This window comes from Drosophila miranda, chromosome 4 (genome assembly GCF_003369915.1).
Source record: "Drosophila miranda strain MSH22 chromosome 4, D.miranda_PacBio2.1, whole genome shotgun sequence".
Taxonomy (NCBI): domain Eukaryota; kingdom Metazoa; phylum Arthropoda; class Insecta; order Diptera; family Drosophilidae; genus Drosophila; species Drosophila miranda.
The window spans coordinates 7,289,328-7,296,232 of NC_046677.1; the positions used below are offsets into that span (position 1 = coordinate 7,289,328).

At 43.0% G+C, this 6,905-nt stretch overlaps 1 long non-coding RNA gene across 1 annotated transcript; it reads left to right on the forward strand.

Moving 5' to 3' along the window:
- The first annotated feature begins 6,052 nt into the window (after positions 1–6,052).
- LOC117188583 lies at positions 6,053–6,390 on the forward strand. The gene is made up of 2 exons (XR_004472676.1): positions 6,053–6,265; positions 6,328–6,390. It is a non-coding gene; the product is annotated as an uncharacterized LOC117188583 (long non-coding RNA).
- The last annotated feature ends 515 nt before the right edge of the window (positions 6,391–6,905 follow it).

Here is a 6,905-nt window from a genome sequence, read left to right on the forward strand (position 1 = left end):
GCAGCATGCAGCAGTGGTGCCTCTGAAGCATCGTTCATATCAAAATAATCAAATTTTTGATTGAGTGCAGTTAGTGCGTCTGTGTTTACACGATCATCATCGATCGTAGAGAGAGAGAGAGAGATCCATATTCGAGATCGAGAGCTTCGCTTCGCATCGCTGCGTTTCTGGCGGTTTTTGTGTCCAATCATGTTGTTGATATTGATAATGACATTGATGGCATCGACTGAGAGGGCCTGAACAGATCCGAACATATCTTCCACAACTCGATCACCAATCTTGAATCTCCATATCTCGAGTGCGAATGCATTCGATTGTTGTTTGCGCGCGGATTTACTCTGCTGTGGCCTGATGTCGTGTCTGTCTGTCTGTCTTTCTGTCAATCCATGGAGTCTGTCTGAAATCCGGCACAGTTCGATGGAATTCGATATTCGAAATCAATTCAAAGTTTTTGTGCCTTTTCAAGTTGAATGATGATATTGACATTACCCCAAAGAGAAGGAGACACTTCAAAATCGTTGTGTGTAACACAATTTTCATGTAAATGATAAACGCAAGCAAGTGCCAATGCTCGAATGATACCTTCAAGATACTTTTTCTTATTGTTTTCTCATCATTAGACATGAGAGGGCCTGGCCTCTCCACACATTCATCAGGCTTGTTGGCAAACCTTGGCTTCGAGTTTGATTGATTCGCTGCACTTGAGAGAGAGCACCACCGAAGAGAGTGGGAGAAGTGAAAGCCAAAACAGGGGGATTGCTCATACAGATATGTCTCAAAATATTGTTATATTTTTGGAATTTTCTGGGGTAGAACTATCTCAGAGGGTACATCTATTCATTCTGTAGAAGTGTTTCTAAAATTGCGATAACAAAATGTCACGCGTTTTGCAGCTGCACTCCTCTGTCTACATAAGAACGATACCTACTAAAGAAAACACTAACTTTAAATCTTTTTCTATAAACAGTTTAAGCTTTTTTAACGTTTTCTATCGGTTAGCCCTTATTTTTTAAGATTTTTCTTTGAAGGTTAGTAGTTTCTTACCTTTGGAGGGCTCAAAATATATATAAATATATTTAAATATTTCTATGGTACAAAAAATGTTAAGTGGTTAATTTATGATCTTATTATTCCCTTAAGTTCACGCGTAATGCAGCAGAGCCTCTCCGTTGAAGGATCTATTGCCTGTGGAAGCTAACTATTAAACAGAAACTTTCACTGTAGACCTTCATACAGCTACCATTTAAGTCTCTCCATCTGTTTTGCATCGATGGGGTCTCAGTTCTAAATGAAACAGTTCTGATAGACCATTATCTATCTGCCTCCCTTAGCTCTCTCGAGGCACTAGCAACCCCCAAAGGCCTACCCTGACCTACATTTCAGCTGTAAGAGACAAACACTCTGCCTGCCCGTGCCATATCCAACAAAGATAAATAACAATAATATTCGTCCTAAACAAATAGTTTTTAATGCTCAAAGAATTGGCACATTTACAGAACGAATGATCTACACAAAAGGAACAATCGTCGGCAATTAAATAAACAGTACCGAAAAACAATTTGCCAGATTGACACCATATCGCAGCGGACCGTGTGGAGTGTCTGTTGTAATTCGTCAGAAAAACAATGAAAGCGAGTGGAAAGCAAAGTGAAAAATCAGATGAACAATTTCCTTTTGTTTTTGGCACATGGCCCCGGGAGAAGTGCAGAGGAGATGTCAACTGTGTGCAACGTGACTTGGAATTCTTTTGCGGTTTTCCTTTGATTGGCAATTTTTCAAAAATCGTCAACATCTCGCCGCGGCCGCCGCCGCCGTCGCTGCCGCCGGACAGGCACACCCCGGGTCACTCACTCACTCACTCACTCACTCAGTCAGCCAGTCGCACAATCTGGCAATCGGTCGGCCCCGATGGAGGTTTTTGGTTATTTATAATTCGAAGCGATTGATTGATGGAATCGCTGCAAAGTCGGTGACACTTGGCACTGAGGCAAAAATAAATAACCGACGGGCGATGGCGACTCAGGGCAAGGCATTGACAGCTGATTGCGAAAGTCCATTAAGGGACGAGACTCTTCCGAAACGCTGGCTGGACGACGAGGTGCTCTGCTTGCTGCATATAACCAAAGCATACTGTGGCACAGGGACAGGGGCTGTGGCATGGTGTACTATATTCTGCAGCAGCAGCATCTGCATTGAGGTTTTGTGTGGCACTGGCAGCGGGCATCAAAAGTGCAGTCAATCAAGTGAACAAAATTGGATAATTTAACCCCCCCCCCCCCCCCCCCCCCCCCCCCCCCCCCCCCACCCTGCCACAATGGAAAAAAGAAAAACCCGTAACATTTCTGGTATTACGAGAGAGAGAGAGCCGAGCCCTTCTCTGCCCGCCCTCACCCAACTTTTACTACCCGAAAATCAGGCAAATACTCCAAAGTATGTTGTGCGAAGCTTTGGCTCAAATGATACACTGGGCCTGTTGGGTCTGCAAATGTCTGTTGCGGACAGTCGGCTTAATAAAGAGAATCAAGATGCTGCTGCCTCTACATTTGGACTCTCTGTGGACTCTGGGACTCCGGACTCTGGACACTGGACGCTGGACACTGGAGTTGCAACCAAATTGTTAAACAAATCAAGTTCAATTTTCACCATTCTGATGGGTTGTAAGTGAATGAAATTTAATTTTTTCACCTGTCTATAGCAAACAGTCGGAGTCGATCGTTTGTACAACATCTTTTGGGACAGCCAGTGTGCTATTCTGCTATTATGGGAAATATTGGCAGCGGAATACTATCAAGAATAGAACAAATACTAAGAAAAATACTATAAAAAAACATAAAGCTTTTCAAAATACCAGAAAAGATACCAGAAAAAATATGAAATATTTCTCTAATATATAAAAAAACCCAAAAAATACTAGGAAAATACCAGATAATACTGTAAAAAAATACTCGAAAGTTCTGTGAAAAAAAAACACCTGCCGAGACACAACCGAGGTGCGCTGCTGCATGATGCGGAACACACGCGATGGGAGGTGCTGCACGACTTACGACTCTGGACTCTGGACCTCCAGAACTTCATCTTTTCAATCACAAACTTCAAGAAATCCCTCAAGCCGAAGCTGCTTATAGGCGAATCCAAGGCAGAAATCCAATTGCGACCGAGTGAGGCTGCTCCAGGTGGCGTGACACGGCTGCAACGGCTAATTATTTTATACTGAAGAGTATTCTGTTTTCCTTTTCCTCACATATTTCCCTGAAGTTACCCAAAAGTCACTTCAAAGCAACCAAATTACAATGACATTTCCTTCCAAAAAAATGTACAAAAAAAGTACAATCATTGCACTCCATTGCTCATTGGGTATATGAACCCAATTTTACATTTTTCCTCAAAAAGCTTTAATTTTAGTTTGTTCTGTGAAAAAGTACAATGCTTTTTGGGGGGCAATTTATGCAAAATTAAATATTCATCATTTCATGTGTGTCTGCAGATTGTAGAAAACCTGAAGCTTTTCACAAAAATATTCCACAAATCAAGGGAATAAAAGAATCTGGCAAATCTCCCTTAAAGCTTTTTGCCGGGCAGTGTATCAGGTGTTTGTCAATATTATGACACAAGATGATTTGTTTCCCTTATATACGTGCCCATCTCTCTCTCTACCATATGTTTATCCTCTTAAGATGCATTGCATGATGATCGGCAATAAATTGATGAGACACGAAACAGGAAAGTGGACTCTGCCCTGGAAAGGGGAGTCAGTCTCTGAGTCAGCTAAAAGCATAATCCTTGACTGATGTGCGAGAGTTAACTGCAGGTATTGTAAGAGCGGATATCCATTTAATTGCAAATAAATGATTCATGATTTATGAGCAATTGATGCGCCAGCTAGAAAAATTGCCAAAAAAAAAAACCAAGGAATAGAGAGGGAGCCCCCAGAGATAATTGCAGCTGGAAGACATTTAGTGTCCAAAGGGAACACGCGCATCTGACATTTACGACCATCAACTACCAGAAAGCGAGGAGTAGTCCGAGGAGCAGCATCCAAGTGGAGTGCCTGGTCTGTGACATGTGGACACTGGACACTGGACTGTGGACAATGGCAGTTAATGGTCATGATGCTGCCTGCCTGCCTGCCTGATGCCAACAAACAACAGCAAAAAGGGAAAAATAAAACCCTCGACTCACCAGCGCTACATAAATTTCAAAACTAGCCTTGCAGCACACGAGCGAGGGCTCTGGCTGTGGCCTGCTCTGTCTGCCCCTTCATTCTGCCACACACATTTCACGCAGTGACGACATGAATCCGCCAACATAAACACACACTCCCCCACCCCACAGGACACTCGCACAACAAGGACATCATCCTGGCCAGCACACACAAAATATTAGAGGAAGACACACACACACACACACTCACACACACGAAAACCAACAGAAAAAAATCATACTAAAAACACATAAAGGAACAACAAACGGATGAGGAAAGGCACCGGCAGAGGCAGAGGCAGAGGCTGGCCAGGCTTTATCCCTGATATAACACAAAAAATGCAACAAGATAATGCAGAAATCTCAAAACAAGTGGATTTTCCGATGCTCTACCTCGGGATAAACAGATCGGGAGATTATTCGATGTCTGTACTTTATCTCGAAAAAATTATTGCTTAAAATCTATGAAATTTCCAGTGGGAAAATATGCAAAAAGAAACGATTAAATCGAAGGGATACATAGGAGATAGTGCATCATTCCTTTACAGAAATATCTGAAACGACTGCTTCTATGTAAGATCTATCGTATAGCCTTACGAAAGATCAATCCCCAATGGACTATGAGTATTATTCCATTCAAAAAGTAGTAGAAATTCCATAAATTTACCTACTTGAATAAACAAAACGTTTTCATTGCTTTTTATAGGCATAACTGATCGCTAAATCATTCTTTTAGTGAAATATCTAGAAATACAACAGCTCTTAAAAACGAGTATTATACAGTTCAACAATCGTCTATATATATATGCCATTACCTATTTAACTCCTGAAGACAGACCTATGGCAAACAATTCTTTTGAAAATTCCCTTGAAAATCCCTTAACTTTTTCCATAGTCCGCCTACCCACCATCTAGGAAGAGTAGCTCCCCCAAAAACTGTTTAGTGGGTGCGTGCAGCAGCAGCGACAGCAGGCCAATGGGCAACAGCCAGCGGCAAACAGGACCGCACCTAGGATGCGTGTCCAGCGTCCTGCCCCTCAGCGTAGTTGTCTCATAGACTAGAGCCTGCCCCCCTAGTCAGTGATATGGCATTCAGAGACTGCTTTGGACAGGGCGGGAGGCAGAAGGAGGAGTGGCAGTGGCAGTGGCCTGGCGTGCAGCCGTGGCCAAATTGGTTGATAGCTTGAAAAACAGTTTTTGCACACAGCTCCGTCAAATTGCATTTTGTGTGACAGACCGCAAAATGCATCATCACCAACATGAGCGATGAGATGAGTGGTGTTGTTGTTCTAGTTGTTGCCTCTCCGTTGTTGCTGCTGCTGCTGCTGCTGCTGCTGATGTGTATATTTGCAGCAGTGTCCTTCTGCCTCTGCCCCGTGCTACTGGTGCTGCTGCTGGTCCAGTCCCTTCATCTCCAATCACCATCTCCATTCCACATTGTCGAGTAATTTACGAGCATTTTTCGGTATGTCCACAGGAATGGGAATGGCACTAGCTATGGGTATGGGTATGGGAATGCAATGTGTTGCCTGCTGCATTTCACTTTGGTCAGAATGATGATGATGCTGATGGCAGGCAGGACACGGAACACGGGACTCGGGACTCTGGACTGGGGGGGGGGTATAAGTGTTGTTAAAACATGGGGTTAGGCGGAGAGCAGATCATTTGCTGTTTGGGGAAAAGTGTTTTCGAGGTTAAAAACTTTCAGTATACTATTTTTGGAACCGTTGACAGAGCTAGAACATTGATTCAAGAGGGATTTTCACCAATTCAACTTTAACAAATTTAAAGGAACCTTTGAAATATCATTTCTGGAGTGTTTATTCTTTTGGTTTTCCATTCAATTTTCTGAAGTTTAACCCAAAACAGTTCCTATAATTCCCATAAATTTTATTAGTTTATCTGTAAAAAAAATATCTTCAGCTATGGGTAGCTCCAAGGTCGTGATAGTCCGCAGCACTGTCGTCTTTCGTCGTGCGCCCAAGAAAGGATTTCCGGGTGTGAATATAGCCAACATTGTCAAGTTCATCAAAGCCATAGATGCACCCATCAAAATGAAGTAAAGGTGGGAATCAAATCCATGAAAATAGGATACAATTTACACCTAAATATTTATTATATTTACAGCTGAAAGAAGTCTCAAAATTCTCAATATGTTCAAATGTTAAATAAAATTTCCATGTGCTAAAATCTAAAGCTTTGTCCCACTGTGGCACTGGATTGAGGACACAGGACGTTGGGCAAACAACTTCATTCAGTTTCAGTTCACATTAATGCAGCGTGAATTAAGTGTCAAGGACATTTTTTGGTTTTCGCAACCAGCAGGACGGCACGATGCAACATGTTTCCAGTGTCTCTCTGCATGTCCTTGCCTCCCAGTGTGTGCCCTGTGTATCTCTCTCTGTGTGTGTGTGTTTTGGGTGACCGAAAATGCGTTGCAACATTCAAGTAAGTGACGTAAATGCATCACGAACACAGCACACACAGAGGACTCTCTCCGCACACTCCACAAATGAACGGACATTCGGACTTTGGACTTCATCATCATCATCGCCATGATGATGGTGGGGTGGGGCGCACACACTCGCTCACACTTTCGGTGTGGCAGTGGCAGTGGCAGTGGCAGGCAGCCATCAGGGGCAGTTATGCCTGTCAAGATGAATGCCATATCATCGCCGCACCGAAAATGGTGTCAAAACGTCACC